We start from the raw sequence: 24982 nt of genomic DNA on the forward strand, positions 1-24982 counted from the left end.
CTTTTGAAAATCCTATGCTTCATCTTTGGAAGGTATAAAAATGGAGGGTTGTGAAATCCTTGCAATAATTAAAAGATCTTGTGATCATTTCTGTAAGAGTGGAAATCTCTGCATCCATGTTCCAGCCAAAATTAATATGACTGCCTAAAATTCTCCGTGCAGCTTCAAATGGAGAAGTTATTATCGTCCTTCTTAAAACACAGTTTTGTAGTTATGTATGCAAAATTCATGACATATGTCACAAATAACTTTTTACAGCAGCGATCCAGTCATCTCGATGATAAGCAGGGCTAGTAGCACCACCCGATATTAAGGTTGCCTGATACTTACCACCATAAGACACTGATTCAGTTACTTATAACTTCCCAAACTGCAAGTGTTATGGCTGAAATTTTACATGCTGGATATCTACCTGATGCTGAACTTTTCTGGGGGAAAAGTTCAGTTAAAACACTTCAGCCATTTCTAAGAATGAGGTTAGGGATAAACCCTTTGTTGTGTCCATATTAAAACACTGGTAACTTTTTCTCTGAGGATATCTAATGTCCCCTTGCTTTGGAACAGTGACTTAAAATTGGCTGGAGAGGGAGGGCTGAGGAGGGCTTTGGCAGAGATGTGTGTGTTTGCCATCCCTGTGAAAAATCCACTCAAATTTGGCCAAGTTATAAGCCTCTGAAAAATATCACTTCACACATAATTAGTGGAGACTTAGTATAGCTTGGCAGCTAAAATCTCTGAAGAGTCTGTCCTTACTGAGCATGCATATTACACACAAAAGCACTGTGCTAAGAACATTAAGGTCACAAAATCAAACACTCAAAAGTCAGAAAACTGCCAGAATTAAGGTTGCCTGTTGAACCTTAATTTGGCTCCTTTGTCAATGTGCATTAGGATAACCTTTATTTACTATGTTTTCTACAGGACCTTGTCTCATTCAGTGCACAAGATGGTATCTGGTCACTATGTCTTTTTATCCTCATCATTCAGGTATGGCCCCATGTCTTATTTACTGCATAGTATTTAAAACCTGCACTGAATACAAAATTATTAAATTTCCTCATGGACTCTTCTATGACACCCAGAACCATTCACAACATTAATGAATTTATCTTTACAACACCTTTCCAGTGTAAGATATTATCCCCACTTTGCAGATAAGAAATTGAACCACTGGGAGATAAGAACAAATTTTTCAAATGTCTATAACATTGGGAGCCAAACTTGAGAGTTCTAGGGTCTGATTTTTCAAAGTGTGTAACCTTTTATAAGCATTTTATTCACCTAGACCATATTGACCCAAGAGTTGTGTGGCTGTCATAAACAGATAGCTAAGGGTTAACGTCTCTTTCACCTGGAAAGAAGTAATCTGAAACACCTGACCAGAGGACCAATCAGAAACAAGACTTTTTCAAATCTGGGTGGAGGGAACTTTGTGTGTGAGTCCTTTGTTCTGGGGTCTTCTGCCTGTACTCTCTCGCTATGAGGAGTGATTTTTTTCTATTTCCTGCTTTCTAATCTTCTGTTTCCAAGTTGTGAGTACAAAAATGGTTTGTTGTTTTGTATTTACATGTCTATAGTTGCTGGAGTGCTTTGAATTGTATTCTTTTTGAATAAGGCTGTTTATTCAATATTCTTTTAAGCAAATGACCCTGTATTTGTCACCTTAATACAGAGAGACCATTTTTTATGTATTTTTCTTTCTTTTTTATATAAAGCTTTCTTTTAAGACCTGTTGGAGTTTTTCTTTAGTGGGGAACTCCAGGGAATTGAGTCTGCAGCTCACCAGGGAACTGGTGGGAGGAAGAAGTCAGGGGGAAATCTGTGTGTGTTAGATTTACTAGCCTGACTTTGCATTCCCTCTGGGTGAAGAGGGAAGTGCTTGTGTTTTCCAGGACTGGAAATAGAGAGGGTGACTCCCTCTGTTTAGATTCACGGAGTTTGCTTCTGTGTATCTCTCCAGGAACACCTGGAGGGGGGAAGGGAAAAGGTTTATTTCCCTTTGTTGTGAGACTCAAGGGATTTGGGTCTGGGGTTCCCAGGGAAGGTTTTGGGGGGGAACAGAGTGCCCCCAAAAACACTCTTATTTTTTGGGTGGTGGCAGCTTTACCAGGTCCAAGCTGGTAACTAAGCTTGGAGGTTTTCATGCTAACCCCCATATTTTGGACGCTAAGGTCCAAATCTGGGACTAGGTTATGATAGTGGCAATGGAGAATTCTCAGTGCAGATAAATCTTTGGAATATAATGCTGCCTGCCTCTAACAAACCGCTACAGCGGATGTGCAAACCGTAATTTTTCAGAGGCTTTTAACTTTGCTAGATGGGGGTAGATTTTCATAGGGACAGCAAAGGGCACATGCTTGATATCATGGTGAAACCCCCAGCCAAATTTCAAGTTTCTGCTCCAATACCTGGATGCACTAAAGCTTCTCAACAAAATGGTTGTTAAAAAAATACAAATAAAAAAATCAGTGAGACAAAACAACATACTTTTTCCTAACTTTGTTCTCAGAAACCACTGAACTGTTTTTGCTAAAACCTTACAAAAATCCTGAGGCACATATCTGGCAGGGAAAATTTAAGCCCTAAATTTGGCAAGGTTGTAAGGAACTGAATGTAATCTCTTATAATGAAGACACCTTAACTACAGGTGTTGCTACCAGCCTTGCCTATAATAAAAAGGTATTTTTGGCACAAAAATGCTGATATGGAAATAACTTCCAGCACCTTTAAACTCTGTTCCAAACTGCATCATTCATCTCAGTAAGGTTACGCTAACTATACATACAGTAAATGTATATACAAATTTAAAGGGTTGATTTCTCATCTTTCCTACGTTTGCTTCATAAAATTACGGACATTTCTTTGTAGAAGGTAAATTGGTACCAATTCTTTTTAGAAGGCCAAATTCTTTCCATTACTTTAACAGAGTAACATCCTCAGAGAATTTGACCTGGATTTTCAACAACCCTTTGCATCTGTATGAAATTGTTGTTTTTCTCAGGCTTGTCACCCTTTTATATAACCTTAGCAACACTGCAAATGGAACAGATGAACAGCTTTCCAAGCTGCACAGAATGTTGTTGACAGATCCTTAATATGCCCAATCAGTGGGAATTTTTATAGAAGCTTTTTTAGATACTGTCATAAACAGATAAGAAAAGTTAATAGCACAGCAGTATTTTATATCCTCTTGACTGTAAAGGGTTAACAAATTCAGTAAGCCTGGCTGTCACCTGACCAGAGGACCAATCAGAGGACAGGATACTTTCAAATCTTGAGGGAGGGAAGTTTTTGTGCTGTACTGTTAGTTTGGTTGTTGTTAACTCTGGGGGTCAGAGGGACCAGACGTGCAACCAGGTTTCTCTCCAATCTCCCTGATACCGGTTCTTATAGATTCAAAATAGTGAGTACTAGGTAGATAAAGCGAGTTAGGCTTATGTTTGTTTTCTTTATTTGCAAATGTGTATTTGGCTGGAACGGAGTTCAAATGTGTATTTGGCTGAAAGGAGTTCAAATTGGTATTTTGCTGAAAGATTTTAATTTCTACTTGTATACTTAGGCTTGGAGGGTGTTCCCAGTGTCTATAGCTGAAAGACCCTGTACCTAATTCCATCTTAAATTTACAAAGATAATTTTTACTGTTTTTTCCTTCTTTAATTAAAGCTTTTCTTGTTTAAGAACCTAATTGTTTTCTTATTCTGGTGACATCCCAGGGGACTGGGTTCTGGATTCACCAGGGAATTGGTGGGGAGAAGGAGGGAAGAGGGAGAGAGAGGCTGATTTCTCTCTATGGCAGGATTACTTTCTCTCAGGAAGAATCTGGGAGGGGAAGAGAGAAGGAGGGGGGAAGGTGCATTTTCCTCTCTGCTTCAGGATTCAAGGGGTTTGAATCACAGTGGTCTTCCAGGGTAACCCAGGAGGGGAAGTCTGGGAGAGGCAACGGTGAAGGCAAGGGTTTACTTTCCTTGTGTCAAGATCCAGAGGGGACTGGGTCTTGGGGGTCCCCGGGCAAGGTTTTGGGGGGACCAGAGTGTACCAGGCACTGTAATTCCTGGTTGGATGGCAGCGCTACAGGTTCTAAGCTGGGTAAATAAGCTTAGAGGAATTCATGCTGGTACCCCATCTTTTGGACGCTAAGGTTCAGAGTGGGGAATTATCATGACAATACATAGTAAACACAAAACACAATGATATTCTTGTCCTTCAGTGAGCATATAGGTTTTTTTGCAGCACATTTGTAATAGTAATATAGTTCGCCATTTTAGTTAAAAATTGTCTTTGTGCTTAATTTCACAGCTATTGTAACGAAACAAACAGTAGTACCCATAAATTAATTTCAAGCCATTTTTGGAGAGGATTAAAAAGTAACACTTTTTTTGAAACACAGCAATTTTCAACATAAATGGAATGTACATGAAAAAAGAAGTTAGAATGTCTTGTTAATTCATGTACAGAGCACAGCAAATGTCATGTACACACCAACTGAGGCCCTAGCCTGCAACTGTGTGGTTGCAACAGCCTGCTCATACACTGTCATTTGCAAGATCTGAGCCTAAAACAGCATTACCTATTAAAATAGCCCAAAGCCTACACTTTTCATTTTCATCTTATAAAAGCAGTAATGGCCTTGTTACAGAATATCTCTTGGACAAAAAAATGGCTGGAATTAACAGGCTGAAGCAAAATGAACTATGCCCAACTGGCCTTTTATCCCAACCAAATTCACCATGGTTTGGTCATTATTGCTGATGTAATTACTCTGATTTCGCAATCTGTATTTTCGATTTTTTTCTCCAGATTTCTCAATTTATCAAATTTTATATAGTGCCCATAAATATGCATGATATTTTACTGACAAAAAGTATACTACTTGCCCTGAAAATCTTTCAATCTAGAGTGCTAGTTCTGCAAGCTGTTTTGTAATAACAGATGCTAACAGAAATTTCTAGGGAAGCAAAATTAGACATGTCCAAATATTATAGAATAGTGGCAAGGCCATATTCATAAATGCATGCTGTGCTTCTTTTGTACATTAAAAGCAAACACTGTCTTGTTTTCTTTAAAAGAAAACCATAAAATTACTGTCTGAAATTATCTTCTTGTACATAAGCATAATAATAATTCTATGTCAACATTATAGGTAAAACTTAGCTCCTTTCCAAATTCAACTTAAGCACATTGCAGAATTTCCCATCACAGGGTATAAACAGTGGGGCAACCCCAACTGTCCAATAGTTCCTTTGCCAATACAGAATCCAGCTGTTAAAGGACGTCAAGGTAGTGGGAAAGGATGGTGGGTCATTCAATATTTATGGAAAATGCATCTTGAAAAACAGTAATTAAGGTAATTAACCGTTTTCTTCTTCAAGTGCCTGTCCATATGTATTCCACTCTTGGTGACTCACAAGTAATAACCTAATTCTTAGAATCCAGCTGAATAGTGAGTATAAGACAGCTCTGCCAAAGTGGGAATCAGATCTTATTGCCTCCACTAAGGAGTAATGTTTTGTAAATGTATGTACCAAACCACATGTTGCTGTCCTACAGATTTCTAAGATTGCAAAGCTTCTCAAAGAAGATGGCAAAGCTGCCTAATCTCTGATGGAAAGGGCTGTAACACTGGTCTACAATTTTTGAGAAGTCGTCTGCTTCAGAGATAAAATGTGATATTTATTATGTATTTTGATGTGCTGAATTCAAATATGACAATTTAAACAAAAGACGGTTACTCCACCTTTGTAACTGTTGTTTCTTCGAGATGTGTTGCTCATATCCATTCCAGTAAGGTGTGTGCGCCATGCGTGCAAATTCGTCGGAAAACTTTTACCCTAGCAACTCAGTGGGCCGGCAGGTCGCCCCCTAGAGTGGCGCCGTCATGGTGCTCAATATATATCCCTGCCGGCCCACCCGCTCCTCAGTTCCTTCTTGGCCGGCTTACTCCGACAGTGGGGAAGGAGGGAGGGTGTGGAATGGATATGAGCACACATCTCGAAGAACAACAGTTACAAAGGGTGAGTAACTGTCTTTTCTTCTTCGAGTGATTGCTCATATTCATTCCAGTTAGGTGAATCCCAAGCCTTACGTAGGAGGTGGGGTTGGAGTGAAATGTGGCAGAATGAAAACTGCTGAGCCAGAGGCTACAGCATCTCTTGACTGTTGAACCAGGGCATACTGCGAAGCAAAGGTATGGACCGAGGACCAATGGAGCTGCACGACAGATCTCGTGGGTAGGAACACGAGCCAGCAAGGCGGCAGATGAAGCCTGAGCCCTGGTAGAATGCACGGTGATGTGGCTTGGGGAAATATGAGCCAAATCATAACAAGTGCGGATGTACGCCATCACCCAAGATGAGATCCTCTGAGAGGAAAACAAGCAAGCCTTCCCTTTGGTCTGCTACCATGACAGAGCTGGGGCACCTTATGAAATGGTTCTGTCAGCGCAATATAAATGCGAGCACTCTACAGATGTCCAGGGAGTGCAACTGTTGCGCCCATTGCGTTGAGCTGTGGGTAACATGAAAGGCCGAAACCACCTTAGGGAGGAAAGCCGGGTGTGGTCATAACTGCACCTTGTCTTTGTGAAACCTAGTGTACGGCGGAACCACCCTAAGAGCTCTGAGCTCGGAGACTCGTCTGGCCGATGTAACAGCTACGAGGAAAGTTGTCGTCCAAGACAGGTATAGCAGAGGGCCAGTCGCGAACGGCTCGAATGGGGGAGACATAAGTCTGGTTAAAACTAGGTTGAGGTCCCAGGTTGGGGCTAGGCGGCGCACTCGAGGGTGCAAGCGCTCCAAGCCCTTGAGGGACCTCGAACCCATAGAGTGTGAGAACACGGAACGTCCACCTTAGCCTGGCTGGAAGGTAGAGATGGCTGCCAAGTGTACCCTCAGCGATGATACCGCCAGGTCCTGCTGCTGACGCCAGAGCAGGCCAAATAGAGGGGATCGAGGACCTCAGTAGGAGCAATGATCGAGTGTATTGCACCTGTAGAGAAATGCTTCCACTCAGCCAGGTACGTTGACCAGGTGGAAAACTTCCTGCCACCCCGGCTCAGGTACGCAGCAGCTAACCATGGGCGAAGAGGCTGCAGGTCTGGGTGAGGAAGCCTGTCGTGGCCCTGAGTGATGAGGTCTGGGTGGGGTGCCAGGGTAATTCCGTTGGTTATTGACAGGCCGAGCAACGTGGTATATCAGTGCTGCCTGGACCACGCTGGAGTGATCATGATGATGCGCGCTCTGCCCCTGCAGAGTTTGAGTAGGACCTAATGAACCAGTGGGAACAGTGGGAAGGCATAAAGGAGTTGGCCTTTCCACGGCATCAGGAATGCGTCCAAGATTGATCCCGAGGAGAGACCTTGGAAGGAGCAGAACATCTGGCATTTTCTGCTCTCGCGGTGAGCGAACAGGTCTATGTGAGGAAAAATCTCCACTTCTGGAAAGCAGAACGCCTCACATGGGGCAGAGTGACCACTCGTAAGACAGGAAAGACCTGCTGAGTCAAAGCGCCAAGGCGTTCCGAACGCCTGGGAGAAAGGACATCACCAGCTCCATCGATTGGGCCATGCAAAAGTCCCAGAAATGGATGGCCTCCTAACAAAAGGGGGGAGGACCATGTCCCTCCCTGGTTATTTATGAAGACATGGCCGTTGTGTTGGCTGTAAACACCGAGATACCACGGCCTCGCAGCTGCCGCTGGAACCCCTCGCACACCAGGCGGACTACTCTCATTTTTGGGGCATTGATGTGGAATGCCAGCTCCCGAGAAGACCAAAGGCCTTAAGCTCGGAGGTGATCATGAGCACTCGAACAGAGAGATGACGCGTCCGTCGTCAGGGGCAGTGAGGGCTGGGGTGGATGGAACCGCATCCCTGCCCACACCAGGGAGGGAGTTAGCCACCACTCTAGGGAGCCTAAGGTGCTCGAGGGAACGGTGACTACCATGACCATTGGCTCCCTGTCCGGGCGGTACACCGAGGTGAGCCAGACTTGGAGAGGACGGAGGCGGAGCTTGGCATTTGGTTACAAACTTGCGGGCAGCCATGGACCCACGAGACTGAGACAAGTGCGAGCCGAGGTCGTTGGGAAAGTCTGCAGACCTCAGATGATTGTTGCCATCGCCTAAAACCGCGGCTGTGATAAGCAGGCTCCGGCTAGGTTGGAGACCAGGATAGCCCCTAGGAAGTCCAACCTCTGCGTGGGAACCAGAGTGGATTGCTCTATAGTAATAATCAGGCCTAGACCTGTGAATAAGACCGTGACGATGCCCACGTGCTGAGTGGTTTGTGTCTCGAAGTCTCCTCGGATAAGCGAATCGTCCAGATATGGAAAAACGCATATCCGACATCAGCGAAGGTAGGCGGCGACTATGGCCATATACTTGGTCAATACCTGTGGGGCTGCAGAAAGGCCAAACAGTAGGACCATAAACCAGAAGTACTGACGGTTGGCTAGAAAGCGGAGGTATCTCCTGTGCGGAGGGAAGACGGCGTTGTGAAAGTACGCGTCCCTTCATATCGAGGGCGGCATAGCAGTCCCCAGGAGGCAAGGATGGGATAATGGTTCCCAGGGATACCATGCAGAACTTCAACCTTATCCTAAACTGGTTGAGTCCGCGCAGGACTAGGAAGGTCTGAGACCTCCGTTCGAGTGGGGGACTAGAGCATAACGGGAGTAAACCCCCTTGCCCCTTTCGTCCGTCAGCGTCTGCACCTCTTGTACGAGGAATTGCTCGTGAGAGGGGTCCCTGAAGGGGGACAGGGTTGGAACAAATTAGAGGTGGTACCCATGCTCCACCGTGCGCAGGACCTAGCGATCTGAAATTAACTGGGGCCACGCCAGGAGAAAGCGGGATTGGGATCCCGGCCTGTGACTGGTACACAGCCCTCAGGCGCACCTTGGAAGGTTCGTCTTTGGTCCCAGTGGTAATTGCGAGGGACATTGACCTTGGCTCTTTAGGGGTCCTGACGTTTGTCTGCGACCACCTTGGCCTCGCCGTTTGCCAAAGTCCTGTCTCTGGCTAGGCACAGAGTATGGCGGCTGGGGACAGAAAGGCCTGCGTTTGGTCGCTGGCATATGCATGCTGAGAGAGCGCATTAGGACCCTATTGTCCATCAGGCTTCGCAGCCTGGGGCTGTCTTTGCCGCGAAGAGGCCTTTACCAACAAAGGGTAAGTCCTGAATGGCATACTGCAGCTCCGGCCGGAGGTTTGAAACCTGAAGCCATGAGATGCACCTCATGGCGACACCAAAGGCCAGAGTCCTGGCTGCTGAGTCTGCTGCGTCCAACGAGGCCTGGAGGGACGCTCTGGGTACCTTTTTCCCCCGTCCTCCAAGACGGCAGCGAACTCTTGGCGGGAGTTTTGAGGGAGAAACTCCATAAACTAAACTACCTTCACCCAGGTGCTATAATTATAGCAGCTAAGCAAGGCTTGTTGCTTTGCTGCCTAGAGCTGCAGGGCCTCTCCAGAGTACACCTGGCGGCCAAGTAGGTTCATTCGCCAAGCCTTCTTCGGTTTCGGGGCTGGCGTCCGCTGGCCATGCCAATACCTCTCCTTAACAGACTGAAAGACTAGTGAGCAGAGAGGAGAGCGGACAGACGAGTAGTCGTACCCCTTAGAGGGCAGCATACCGGGTCCTCTACCTCTGGGACCTCCTCCACCTCAGGTTGTCGGGGGGCATATCAGAATCGTGGTCCTGAGCATAAGATCTGCGCATGTGGGATGACACGGATGCGTGTCTGGATGGCCATGGAGGCACTAAAAAAAAAAAGGCAAGGGCAGAGTCTCTGACTCAATCGGACCTTGCCCAACTCGGCACTGGGGACCGGCACTGGGAGGCGTACCGGTACCTGGAACGAGATCCAGACCTGCAACCAGAACGGTGCCGGGAGGTCGACCGAGATCTCGAGGCTCGGGGAGAGGCTATGGGAGTCACGGTACCTGTCACGGTGCCGGGAGTCGGAACGGTGCCGATAGTAGCGGGTCGGCGAACGGGATACCGACCGGTGTGGCGAGTGCGACCAGTACCGATGAGGAAAACAGCACCGGGACTGCAAGTGGTGTCGGGTGTGCCGACAGGACCTGGAGCGTCTGCGGGACCATGATCATGAACGGTGCCGCTCTGCTGTGCTGACAGAGGACGGTCATATGAAGAGACTGTATTACCCGCACCGGCGGTGCCGGGATCAGGCAGCATCGACTCTGTTGTGGCAATGAGATCCCTCGCCATTGGTAATGTCTCCGGCGTGGAGGGAACAGCAGGCTCAACCACAGTGCATACTGGGGAGCTGTCAGGCACCAGATTCGACGGCTCTCGTGGGACCGGGATCGACGGTAACGAGGTCGTCAGAGCTTCGGTAGGTGTCGGTGCCGGGCGATCCGACTTAGACGAGCTCTCTGGCTGCGGTGCAGTTGGCACGGAAGCAGGAGGAGCAGTAAGCTCAACCACAGCGCGTGCCGGGGAGCCGTCAGGCACCGGATTCGACGGCCCTTATGGGACCGGGATCGACGGTGCCGACGTCGTCGGTGCCTCAACAGGTGTCGGTGCCGGGCGATCCGACTTAGACGAGCTCTCTGGCTGCGGTGCAGTTGGCACGGAAGCAGGAGGAGCAGTAAGCTCAATCACAGCGCGTGCCGGGGAGCCGTCAGGCACCGGATTCGACGGCCCTTATGGGACCGGGATCGACGGTGCCGACGTCGTCGGTGCCTCAACAGGTGTCGGTGCCGGGCGATCCGACTTAGACGAGCTCTCTGGCTGCGGTGCAGTTGGCACGGAAGCAGCAGGAGCAGTAAGCTCAACCACAGCGTGTGCCGGGGAGCCGTCAGGCACTGGATTCGACGGCCCTTGTGGGACCGGGATCGACGGTGCCGACGTCGTCGGTGCCAGGCGATCCGACTTAGACGAGCTCTCTGGCTGCGGTGCAGTTGGCACGGAAGCAGCAGGAGCAGTAAGCTCAACCACAGCGCGTGCCGGGGAGCCGTCAGGCACCGGATTCGACGGCCTTTGTGGGACCGGGATCGACGGTGCCGACGTCGTCAGTGCCTCAGCAGGTGTCGGTGCCGGGCGATCCGACTTAGACGAGCTCTCTGGCTGTGGTGCAGTTGGCACAGAAGCAGCGGGAGCAGTAAGCTCTACCACGGCGCGTGCCGGGGAGCTGTCAGGCACTGGATTCAATGGCCCTGGGGGACTGGAATCGACGGTGCCGATGTCATCGGTGCCTCTGCAGATGTCGGTGCCGGGCAATCCGACTTAGACGAGCTCTCTGGCTGCGATGCAGGTGGCACGGAAGCAGCAGGAGCAGGGGGCTCAACCACGGCGCGTGCCTGGGAGCTGTCAGGCACCAGCAGGAATTGTAGGCTCTCTCGACCTCGGAGGAAGGGAGCAGTGCCGAGTCGACTTCGGTGCCGGCGACGGCCGGTGCTGAAAGGCCTTGGCAGTACCAGCGGGGTCCGGTGCCGAGGAGGCGCTTCTGCCAGCCGCTTGATCATCGCTCGCTGCCAAAGGCGGAGACGTAAGTGAAAGTCCCGCTCCTTTTTGTTCTCGGCTTAAAAGCCTTGCAAATGGGGCACTTAGCTGTCAAGTGTGATTCCCTGAGGCACTTCAAACAGGAGTCGTGTGGATCTCCCTTTGGCATCGGCTTCTGGCAGGCCGAGCCCATTTTAAAACCCGGTGATCCGTGCATGGGCTCCGGCACCGGGTGCAGGAAAGGGGCTACTTCCTGAACCCCGCTAACTATTACTAAACTAACTATGTTAGCAAAGAAAAAACGTATAACTATACAAATATATATATAAAAGGATTATAACTGCATAACTATATACGAGAACTACGAGTAGCTAGGGAAGTGGAGGTCAGCTAAGCCGCGCTCCACTGTTCCAACAACCGACACGGGCGGTAAGAAGGAACTGAGGAGCGGGTGGGCCGGCAGGGATATATATCGAGCACCATGACGGCGCCACTCTAGGGGGCGACCTGCCAGCCCACTGAGTTGCTAGGGTAAAAGTTTTCCGACGAATGTGCACGCGCGGCGCACACACCTAACTGGAATGGATATGAGCAATCACTCAAAGAAGAACTGATTGGCTACTGTTTCTAAGATATTTAAGTTTTTACATTTTATGTCTATGTATATTGTGTAGATAGTAGAGTTTTAATCATAAATTGTAAACCTAGGTCTTTTCACGTGTTTATGGTTGCTTTACATGATAATATTTCACCTGTCCTGTTTATGTAACACTTTAAAAATCAGCAAAAGGGTTATATAAATAAAATTTAGTATGAAACAAAAGGCAAAAAACTATTATGTACATAGTTTAGTCCTATTCAGTGTCTACTCGGCGCTTCTTGGCTTGTCTCTTGTATTCATTAAATGGAGCATCTCTTGTCACTGTCCAGCAATAGTCTGCAAGCATTGATGGGCTCCATTTACCCTGAGAGCCTGCCAGGAGATTCCACTGCTGTAGTCTGGAGCCCAACAGCTCTGCCTTACTCTTGGGTAGTTCCAAATCCCTGACAAGGTCATTCAGTTCACCTTGTGTTATGAGGTGTGGTTCAGAGGAGGAGGATGGGAGAAAATGTGGGTCCTGTGACCTTGATGATTCAGGACCAGAAGTTTCATCCTCTTCCTCGTCTGACTCAAGTGAGAATGATTCTGGTGCATCAGGAACCGGCAGTCCTTCTCTGTGGGGTACTGAGTGTATAGCTGATGGAATGTTTGGATAATGCACAGTCCATTTTTTCTTCTTTGACACACCTTTCCCAACTGGAGGCACCATGCAGAAGTAACAATTGCTGGTATGATCTGTTGGCTCTCTCCAAATCATTGGCACTGCAAAAGGCATAGATTTCCTTTTCCTGTTCAACCACTGGCGAAGATTTCTTGCACAAGTCTTGCAGCATATGTGTGGGGTCCACCTCTTGTCCTGATCTCCAATTTTGCAGCCAAAATCAAGGTGATAGGCTTTCTTAACCATAGTGGTTATACTGTGCTTTTGTGATGCAAAAGTCACTTCACCACAAACATAGCAGAAGTTATCTGCACTGTTCACACAAGTATGAGGCATCTCTGCTCACTTTGGCTAAACAGAAATGTGTCCCTTTGCAAAATCAAACACTGACAAATAAGAGAGCACTGGACACTGTATGATTTCTAGAGCTGATATAGGGCAATTTGTTCAGCAGAGTGATGTAAGCTTCGTTATGATTGCATCACCCATGACTTCTAGGAATAACATGATGCAATTCATATCATGTGTGATGCAATACCAGCTTCAGATTGCATTATTCATTGTTTTACCTAAAAAACAAGTACTGTCCAAACCCAGTCATAGATTTATTCATAGATGCAGTCAAAGATGTATTTTAGTCATTTCTAGTTTAAATTGAGATCCCTTCCCTTTATAACTCACTTATCCTCCGCCATTCCCAAGTCAAGGGTCGTATATACTGACCCAATAGCATATCTTGAAAACTAGAGCCAATCAACAATTTTAAGCATCTTTTTCGTTCTCAGTGACCCAGAGTTAGTAAAATTGGACTACATTTATTTCAGAAGCATTTTGGCTGTAGAGCAGTATAATTCCTTCACAGTGGGTCTAAGCTAGTTAAATCACAACATGTCTTAATGTGTATAGAAATCCAATTAGATCATTTCTGGGTCAATATAACCTGACTTTTTACCCTATCTGCGTAAGCTGAAAAGTTCCCGGGGGAGGGAGCATCCTAAAAGGCCTAGTACAGTCTACTAGTTGGAATGAGGTTTATGGGAGATGACGAGTAGGTGTAGCAATTGCTTGAGAAGGAAGTAATAGTTTACCTTTGGTAAAAATTTTGAATGAGGTGTCAAGTACAAAGAGAGGTCCTGATGCTTTTATTTCTCCCACCCTTCTAGCAGATGTTATTGTTACTAGGAAATCTGTTTTGATGGCTAGGCAGAAAAGGAAATTTGGAGCTAGGGGCTCAAATGGTGAATGCACCAATCTGGTCAGCATTAATATCTCAAGGAAGGGGTGGCTGCCCAAGAGTACACATGCACAAGGCCTTTCAGGAATCTACCAAGTGTAGGGTGTGAAAATACTGAATGGCAGGATAATTAGTTGTACTGCTGCCAGGTAGTCCGTTAAGGAGCTCATAACTAGTCTGGAATTGAATAGGCAGTCCTCAGTAGCAGGTATTGGAGCCTCAGTCTGAGATAACTGATGTTAGAAATACCAAATTTATAATATCAATGAGGCTAAAAGAGCTGCTGGAGCAGCTCCATGAACCCTGATGGGATAGAAACCAATTAAGGGAAAGAGACAATGTGGAGGCAACCCCCCTCTGAAACATGTAATACATATTACACAAAGAGTGTGGTTTTGAAAGCACTGGAGAGCTATTTAGCACAGACCATAACAGTAGGCAGTGCTGAAATTCAAAGAGCCTAGGATCTCAGGAGTGGGAGATTTAGAAACCAGGGGTCAATAACATCCTGCTATCCAAGATTTCATTAAGTTGTGCTCCTTATCTCTTGATTTTTCTCTATAATCCAGAAGAAAAAGAAGGTGGTTGTTATCAGTTGGACATTTGTGAATCCTCTCCAAACCATGACAGGAATTAGCTTCTATGCTTCCTGAAATAGGAAGTAAGAAACAGAGAAGTCCTGAATACTTCAAAATTTTGGGGAAATATGGGAGGGTATATTGGAACTCAGACTTATCTCTAGAAAAATGGTTTGATCAGAAATGGGGAAGTGTTAAACTTGCACAGAAGAGAATTAGAATACGTTTCCTCCTATTTTCTACTGGAAATGCCATATTCCAATATGGTGGCTGGATTACCCTGTTTTTCCTGTTTATGGATTGGTGTAGAAGAGACAAAAAATTACACTTATTAAATTGATATTACTGATTCTTAATACAAAATATCCATGGGTATAACTGTAAATAAAGAGATCAGTGTTGGCAAAAAAGAGAGTCTTTACATGTATTATTCCAAAGGAAAAGTTTTAGCAACGTGCAAAGAAGATTACAAAAAAATTTCAAAAACGCCTACATGACTTAGCCTCCCAAGTCCCATTTTCAAAAGCAACTTAAGGCTTGTCTACACAAATATTTAGTTTGTGGCAAGCTGGGGTGTAAATCAACCCTGCACTAGCTTGCCATGCGCTAACTGTCCATGTGGACCCTGCTGAGGTGCACTAACAGTTCCTTAGTATGCTTTAATCAATCCCACTTGGCAATGGGGTAGTACACATCAGCAAGGTCTACACAGACAGTCAGTGTGCAGCAGGCTAGTGTGAGGTAGCTTCCTACTCCAGCTTGGTGTGAACTAAATGTTCATATAGACAAGCCCTTAGGCATTTAGAAGTCGAAGTCTCATTACAAGTTAGTGAAATGCCTATAAACGCCTTCAATAGCTTCAGTCTAATTTTATTTTTAAAAATTTATAACATATCTGCAGCATCACAAGGAAAAAACAACTACCCTGAAATATATTTACTAAGAAGTCACTGAATTATGGTTCCGTGGTTAAGGTGCTGAACTGAGATTCTGGAGATCTGGGTTCAAATCCTGTCTCTACCACAGGCAGCATTCATGCCACTGTGGCCCCGAGTAAGCCACTTACATCACTCTGTCTCTGTTCCCCATCTGCAAAATGGGAACAAGAATGCTTTCTTACTCTCACCCTTTGTTTTGTCTTGTCTATTTACATTGTTAGATCTTTGGGACAAAGACTCTCTTTCACTTTGTACATTCAGCACTGAGCACCGTAGGCCCTTGATCTTGGTTGGGGCCTCTAGGTGCTACCACAACAGTTATTGTACCGCAATGGTATTTGATAATTAATTCCTCAGGAAAGAAGGTGCAAGTGGGGAGAGAGAACAAAAATATACCCACAATGAGGTTGGTACACAAGATATTAAACAACTGAAATAGCTGCTTCTCAAAATCTTAGGTCCCTCTCAAGGAGCAACATTCATAAATGGCTGAAAGCCATACTTTGATAACTAAAAAAAAAAAAATCACAACTTTAAAAAGCATTATCCCAAATAATGTGGAGTTAGATCACCGCATTTCAACTTATTATTCATCTTGTTCTCCAGTGGTAATGGAAATGTCATGTCTTATATGCTAATAAATAACATTTAGTTTGAATGCTGTGGTGACTTCCATCTAAATATGTTCACATTACAATTGGATACAAATTACTGTCATTGCATTTTACATGTTAAAAATTAATGTCAGAAGGCATATACAATGCGTATAAATTACTATAATACTTGTAAATATTTATACTAAGTCTCAGAGACAGTAATTTATCAGATTCTAAATGAAAAGATTGGTCCACAGATGCAGACTGCAAATACACAATTGTTGCATCAACTGTAATCTTTCCAAGCCACCTGTATCTTATCTCTACCCGCCAACCTATGTTAGATTAAAGCTAATATAATTCAGGCTATGAATATTAACCAATTCAGAGCATCAATTTATGCATAGCAGGAAAACAAGAACTAAATTGATCTATCTTTATCTTATTCAGAAAATAATAACATTAAAGATGGTATCAAAGTTGATTTTTAAAGAGAAACCCAAACCTATAATTATTACAAATTACACTAAACTGCACACAATAGATGAAAAACAATTCATATCACCACAATTATTCTTTTAAACTTGCAAATTCTGTACTGATCTTTTTCCCTTTGTAAATTTAAGTATGCTAGACAGGAAAAAACACAGTGAAACTCCTTAACTTGGAGAGCCAACTTTGCTTATGCCAGTGTTTATTTTTCATAGAAGGTAGGGAAAAAAGTATGTAACAATGTAAAAATAGTATACAATTGTGGATTCAGCTGCAACACACTGTCAAAATCTCAGCATAAAATTTAGGGTAAAATTTCAGGGTCTCTATACCAGTCTCTTGATTTTAAGGGGCTTAACTCATGAGTTTTGAATCCTGAATTTAGCAATAGTGCAACGGTTTCTCTGCAAACATGTCAGCAATGAGCAAATTCTGTAGCGCAGACAAGGCTTTAAGTGGCACAATTCAGCGGGCAGTCCCTGCCTTAAGAAACATGAACAGATGCAAATAGAGGGGTAGTTACATATAGAGAGCTATACAAGAAAGTTTGCATTGTCTGCTCATTGTATATATGTCCACAATTCAATAAGGATATTGATATAAATTGGAGAGAGTACAGAGAAGAGCCACGAGAATGATCAAAGAACTATAAAACGTGCCTTGTAGTGACAGAGTCAAAGAGCTCAATTTATTTACTTTGACAAAGCGAAGGTTAAGGAGGGACTTGATTACAGTCCATAAACACCTACATAGTGAACAAATATTTGACAATGGGCTCTTCAGTTTAGCAAGGAAAGATATAACATGATTCAATGGTTGGAAGTTGATGCTAAAAAAATTCAGACTGGATAGTAGGCATAAATTTTTAACAGTGTGAGTAATTAATCGTTGGAACAATTTACCGAGGGTAGTGGTGGATTCTCTATCACTGGCAATTTTTAAATCTAGATTGGACATTTTTCTAAAATATCTGCTCTGGGAATTATTTGTGGCCTGTGTTATATAGCAGATGATTACCACAGTCCCTTCATGCCTTTAAATCCAGGCCTCCTGCCAATGCCATTAGAGAAAACACTCACCATGCGAAAGAATCTTTGCTTACGACACTCAAGATGATGCAGAAATAAAACACACCGGTAACCAGATTAAAGGCTGAGGCCACAATTCTTACTGAAGTAATTCAAACTGTACCATTATCTGGCAGTCAACATGTCCACCAGTGCACATAATTGCAAGGACAAAGGGTATTCATCTTTTGCCACAGACACTACAGAGATGTGTCCCCACCTATGCCACAACTCCCCAAATGTACCAATATCTGAGGGGAATATTTCTGCTGGCAGGATGAGTGAGTGTGTGTGGGTGAAAGGGGCAAGGGATGTGTGCTAAAATTATTTATTCTCATGCTTGTGAAGTAACAAGCTCGTTATATAAGCGCCTTGAGGGGGCATACACAACTTTACAAAGCAGTTTTTATCCCTTTCTTAAATTATGAATAAAACCAATTGTGGTGAAATTTTATTTTCATAATTTAAAGATGACATTAGCAAGTGGCAGAGGGAAGCAAAACTACATAATAATTAACTGTAATTACCTAATGAGGATTTATAATTATACATTAAAAGTACATATACTTGCAGTGTGCCAATTATGTAATTGGCAGTACTCAAACTGTAAAACTAAAAGTATGGGGAATTTACTCTCGACTTCAGGAGCAAGCTTCTGTTTACAGCAGAAGCTGTCATGAGCAGAACAACCTAGGGACCCACTTCTCAGACTGCTGGTGGGAGTTAAGTGCCAAACAGCCTACATCACTTCACTTTAAATACTGAAATTGAGATGTGTAAATTATGTTGCAAACAAGCCTGTCCATGCAATAATAAATAAATAAATAAATAATTTGGAGGACCTCATATGCATGCAGACTACAATCAACAAATAATAAAGATGTGAATAAATATAGCCTGAAAATCATCTCACTTCAAGATAATTCAGTAAGCTTGTCGCTTTTAAAAAATTATGTTTTACATAAAAAACCTCCTGGATTTCACCTGAAATTTTCTCAGTAGGAAAAATCTGTTTTTCCAAAAACTATCTGTTTTTCTTGGTTAATAATGCATACATGTAAGTTCTCCTTCCCAACACTGTATAAATAAAATTAAAAAACTAGGCAAAAACTGTTCCAAATATAACCCCAAAGATCTTTTAATATTGAGCATGTGGAGAATGACCTCATCAGGATGGGAAAAATGTTTATAAGACAATAGGATCATTAAGATGGAACTCCCTCATCTTCTTGGAGAGGACTCTTGGATGTTGCTGAGGCTCTGACATCTCCTGGTAAAATTTAGATAAGTTGGATAAAAGTTGCCAGGACTTGAAATCTGCTCACTCTGCAAGCTGTCTCCAGGAATATCACCTTTCATGTAAGGCTATTGACATAGACCCACATGACAATCTCATAAGTAAACAAGGGAAATGTAATCTAGATGAAATTACTATCAGGTGGGTGCACAACTGTTTGAAATATCATACACAAAGAGCAGTTATCTATGATTCGTTGTCAAACTGAGAGGGTGTATCTAGTGGAGTCCCATAGGGATCTCGGTCTGGAAATATTCAATGTTTTCATGAATTACTTGGATAATGGATCGGAAAGTCTGTTTATAAAATATGCAAATTATACTAAGCTGGGAGGGGTTGCAAGCACTTTGGGAGACAAGATTAGAATTCAAAATGACTGACAAATTGGAGAATTGGTCACAATTCAACAGGATGAAATTCAACAAAAACAAGTGCACAGTGTTTCACTTAGGAAAAAAAAATCAAAAAAGCACAACTACAAAATGGAAAACAACAGGCTAGGTGGTAGTCCTCCTGAAAATAATCTGGGGTTATAGTAGATCATGAATTGAATATGAGTCAACAATGTGATGCAGTTGCGAAAAAGGCTAATATAATTTTGGGGGCTATTTCCAAGAGTGTCATATGAAAAACATGGGAGGTGACTGTCCCACTCTACTTGATGAGGCCCTGAAGTACTGTGTACAAATCTATACGCCATACTTTAGGAAAGATGTGGGCAAACTGGAGAGAGTCCAGACGACAGCAACAAAAATGATAAAAGATTTAGAAAAGCTGATCTATGAGGAAAGGTTAAAAACAACAATGGTTAGTCTTCAGAAAAGATTTTGGGGGTGGGGTGGGGGAGGACAACAGACTGACCTGATAACAGTCTTTAAATGTGTTATGTTAAGTGCTGTTATAAAAAGGACAGTGAGCAATTGTTCTCCATGCCCACTGAAGATAGGGCAAGACGTACTGGGCTTCATCTGTAGTAAGGGAGATTTAGGTTGGATACTATGAAAAACTTCTTAACTATAAGGGTAGTTAAGTTCTGGAAAAGTCTTCCAAGAGAAGTTGTGAAAATCTCATTATTAGGTATTTTTAAGAACAAGTTGGGCAAAGGATGGTCTAGGTTTTCTTGGTCCTGCCTCAGTATCGGGGGGTGCACTTGATGAACTCTCAACCTGTTTGATTCTATAAAACACTTAATGTTACAGGATCTGAGTGGTTCAAAAGAACCTTCCATCAATTTTATCAGGCCCACATTAACATCCCATGTCTCAAGGACATTTTAGTTGAGGTTGCTAATTATTGTTATTGTTGTTATAGCATTTGGGAGCCCCAGTTACCAGGATCCTATTGTGCTAGGTGCTGTACAAACCCAGAACAAAAAGACAGCCTTCTGCACCAAAGAGCTTACAATTTAAGTATTAAAAAAATAGATGATAGATGCATAGAGAGACAGATGGGGGGATACAAGGAAACAATGACACTATATAGGTCAACATGATAGGCAGTGGGTCTCACCACACCAGCAGCCTAGCTTTTGTCAGGATTTTTGTAAGCATCATGGCAGAGAGTTTTATGAAGCGATCTGAAGAAAGCTAATCAAGTAATTTTGCAGATTTTTACAGGAACCTCCTCACAAGCATGAGTAGCAGCATGGGAGAAAGCATGAAGGTTCCTGGTTGAAGATTTATCAAGTGAGTGACAAATGTTGACATCATAGGCCAACTGGAAGCAGGAGTCGACACCTCATTAAGCAGGGTGGGGATAGTCTGTGAGAGGCCTTGAAAGTGAATACAAGTTGGTTATATTAGATGTGATAGAGAGTGGAAGCCAGTGGAGGATGCAAATAGAGGGGTGACATGGTCAAAGAGATGAGTAGAAGACTGAGAGTATGACTACACTTGAAATTTCAAAGCGCTGCCGTGGCAGCGCTTTGAAGTGTGAGTGTGGTCGGAGTGCCAGCGCTGGGAGAGAGCTCTCCCAGCGCTGCACGTAAACCACATCCCTTACGGGTGTATCTTGCAGCGCTGGGAGCAGCGCTCCCAGCACTGATTACACTGAGGCTTTACAGCGCTGTATCTTGCAGCACTCAGGGGTGTGTTTTTTCACACCCCTGAGCGCGAAAGTTGCAGCGCTGTAAAGTGCCAGTGTAGCCAAGGCCTGATCTTTGCAGCAGCATTCTGAATGCATATGAGCAGGGCAAGGTTGCAATTGTCAAAGCCCTAGAGAAAGATGTTGCAGTAATCCTGATACAAGATAACTACCTGAAGAAGAGTTTTAGTTGTGTGGATGGATACGAAAGGTTTTATGTTAGCGATGTTATGCAGAAAGAATCTGCAAGATTTAGACACAGCCTGGATGTGAAGATCTAGAGAGGGGTTTGAGTCAAAGGTCACATCCAGATTACAGGCCCTTTGTGTCAGGCAGGATGGTGGTGTTGTCCACACTGACTGAGACAGGAGGTAGCAGAAAGGGCTTAAGAGAGTAATATTAGGGTTTGATATGAAAGCTAGACCTCCACAAGGAGATGTCAAAGAGACAGGTCAAGGTTTTAGTTTGAATAGATAGATCTGGAGCAAAGAGGCAGATTGGTGAGTTGGCAGCACAGAGAAGGTAGCTGAATTTATGTTTGCAGATGATATTACAGAAATAAAGTGTAGAGGGAGAAGAGAAGTTGACAGACCCCCAAGGAACTCTCATGGAAAGTTGAAGGGAAATGAGGAAGAACTCTAGAGGACACATTGAATGAGCAATTAGATAAGTAGGAGGAGAACCAGGAGTGGACAGAGTCATGAACACTAAAGGAGGAAATGCCAAAGCTGACTGACAGGCCAAGGATCATGAAGGTGGTATACTAGTTCTGTGCTTTAGCAAGGAATAGGTTACTAGATATTTGGGTGAAAGCAGTTTCAACTGAGTGCACATTGTAATCAGTGTGTTCAAACAGCTTAGAGATGAAAGGGAGAAGGGGAAGTATTTGGAGAGACATGTGGGTCAAAGGTGGGTTTTTGTAATCTGAGAAAGACTAAAGTATACTTATATTGTGAGGGGAAAGAGTCACAGGAAAGAAGTTCAGGTGAAGATTAGGGAGGGCATGACAGTAGGCAAAAGGGAGATCAGGGGAGGGCATGGGGGTCACTGATGCAAGTGGAGGGGTTAGAGGAGGAGACCAGATTAGAAGCTTGTGTGTTTGATGCTGGAGAAGGAGAGAGTGTGGGAAGGGAAGGCCTCGTATTTTGTCATTTTTCTTTTGGAAGAAATTGACAAGATCCTGCGCAGAGAGACAAATGGAGGCAGAAGGAGGAGAGGGTTTGAGATGTGAGACAAAGGTGTCAAAAAGGCAGCTGGGACTGTGGCTGTGGGATTCAATTATGTTAGAGAAGCAGAATTGCTTAGCAAGGAAGATGGCAGAATTGAAGAAAGAGAAATTAATTTGCAATGAAGGAAGTCAGTCTGGTCACAGGATTTCTGTCAGAGATGCTTTGAAATAGAAGAGCAGAAACATTAGATGGATGTTGGAGGTGAGCCAGAGATAGGAGCTGGCGGGACTGACCTCTATCCCATTGCAAAGTCTAAAGAGTTAAGGATGGTAGAGAGTGAATCCTGGAGAGACTCAACAGCCACATCAAAGGCAGAAAGAGAAGAGAGTATAGGGAGGAGATGAGAAACCACTGATGGACTGGAAGTATGAAAAGACCAAGTCATGGGATGGGAGTTAAAGTCAGGCTCCACTTTGTACGTGCAGCAGGAATTCAGCCACTTTGATATGAAAAATAAAGTGAAGGGTTGCAGAGCATAGAGCTAGTTTGCTACTATATATACTTCAGCACTCATAAATCTAATATATGGATTTTCTATAGCACATGTAGTAAGCACTGCTGGAGACTATGAGTAGTGAATACCCTTAATGGCTCCTGGTCAGCTTAGATGCCTGGGTTCTGGGCTTCATTTAGTGGAGTTGCAAGATCAGCAGCTTTACAACAATCTGCTGACCCTCTGATATTGATGACTTGACAAAACAGCTCTTCGCCTCCCTATCTTAAATTAGAGTATATAAAGTGTTGCTCTAACTTGCACCAACAAACAACTGCCCTCAAGGGACCAAGGTTGCCAGAGAACATCATACTCTGACCTTGACCGTTCCCACCCCATAACCCTCCCCATATTGGAGTTGTTGGGTGCTGGAATTTATTCAATCCACTTCATGAATATATAGATAAAAACCTGAGGTGGCACCATGTTTATTGTAGGATCAATAAACTCTGGCTCAAATGTTTATCAGTCTAGGACTAGTCAGGTTATCATCAAGCTAAAAGGGAGCATCTTCATGCCTTTGAATCCTGCATCTCTTAACACACGTTACTTAGAAAGGATTAGCCACCACTCCCACAAGGAATTAATTAACTTAAAAAAAAAAACAATTTACTAATATGTAAACAATGTGTTGCATGTTATTCAAAACTGTTCTGCAAAGCACATACTTTTCTAAGATGCTGTCTTTCACTAAAGTAGCCAATCCTTTGTCAAAAAGCCTCTGCCATAAGGCTCCATTACTGTCCCCAGACTAGAAAATCCATTCCTTCCACTGTTTTAAGATAGAGGAGGCATTACTGAAGGGCTTCTGGCAATAGACAATATTATTTCCCTCTGACAATGTTTGCAAGTCGTCCAAATGTTACATTACAAATGTTATCTGTGGTACCTAAGTTTTCAATTATGATGAATAGCACTAACAATTTTTGCTAATTTAAAAATTATGCATCCTTAGAGACAGACTAAGTCTCATTGCAAATAAATCTCTGACTCTCTACACATCACTGTTTTTAAGTTAAAGGGTCAGAAAAATTATGACAATCACACGTCAACTTTAAGGGTCTATTTTTAATTAATTTAAAATCAAAAGCTGGCAGATCCACTTCAAAACCATCAGAAAATGTAATCTTTACTCAGATTATATACCGTAAAATTTGGGAAAGATACAATATATTCTTCATACAAAACAGAAGTTGAATCCCCATTTTAAGTACAAAACAGAACTGAGACTAATGGTGATGGTCACTACTGCCCTACCATAACTTATAATTTCAGCTTTTTCTCCCCTTTTCCTCCTCCTGCCCCAAAGAGTGTTTAAAAGTTAAAAGAGTGGTAGTGAAGTTTTGGACGCTCTCATCATGAAAGCTGGTGTTACTGAAACTGAAGGAGAGGGAAGAAGGGAAGCTTTTAAAGTAACTAGAGTTTAGTTGAAAACTATGTGCATCATAGCAGGGTGGGTGCTGGTGAGGCTTTATTCTTCTCAGGAAATAAAAAAAAAAGATTGAGTGTTGAGAGAAGGGAATCATGTAGGACAACAGAGATGAGACATGGTTGATAATCTGAAGCAATCATGTTTATCGTAAATACATGGATGTGGAATTCAGAGGGATACTAGTAGTCAGAGGGCAGGAGTTAGCATAATATCAGTGTGGCCATTCCTAAGTAACTGTGCTCGATGGAAACCCTGGAGCTCTGATTGGCTAGTAGTCCCCAGCTAATTAGAACATAGCAATTAATATAATGTTGTTATTGAGAAATAAAATGTACAATTATGAAATTCAGACACCCTTAGGTAGGAAACAACTATCTGAATAAATGAGAAACAGCTGAGATAATTTCACTAAACCAGCTTGTAAACAAGAAGCACAATTAAATTTCCATTCTAATAATCCAACAAAAAAAATATTTACAGTGGGACATTTTACTATATGGTCATTTCAGACACTACTGTGGAGGAAATATAGATCACTTCATGTGAAAAAGTTCTCAAACTGTTCTCATATTTATTCCTGGAAACAGTACTTATGTAGTTCACCAAACAATAAAAACGTAAAAAGGATTATACTATAAGATCTGCATTTAACTGGTTTAAAAATACATCTCTTACATTCCACAATAGAAAACGTATAGATACCACTGAGAGTAACATGCTATGGAAGTATTCTGAGTAGCAAATCTTGTTTGTATACTGCAGCAGCATCAGGTGAGGTGTAGGTGTGTAATCTCATCAACAATACGGATACATCTTATGAC

The 24982-nt window shown here is 43.4% G+C and overlaps 1 protein-coding gene across 9 annotated transcripts in view; it reads right to left on the reverse strand.

The window, feature by feature from the left end:
* IPO11 (importin 11) overlaps positions 1-24982 on the reverse strand; it is a 260517-nt gene that overhangs the window by 43438 nt on the left and 192097 nt on the right. The gene's annotated exons all lie outside the window — the stretch shown is intronic.

The sequence above is a fragment of the Gopherus evgoodei genome, chromosome 6 (assembly GCF_007399415.2).
Source record: "Gopherus evgoodei ecotype Sinaloan lineage chromosome 6, rGopEvg1_v1.p, whole genome shotgun sequence".
NCBI lineage: Eukaryota > Metazoa > Chordata > Testudines > Testudinidae > Gopherus > Gopherus evgoodei.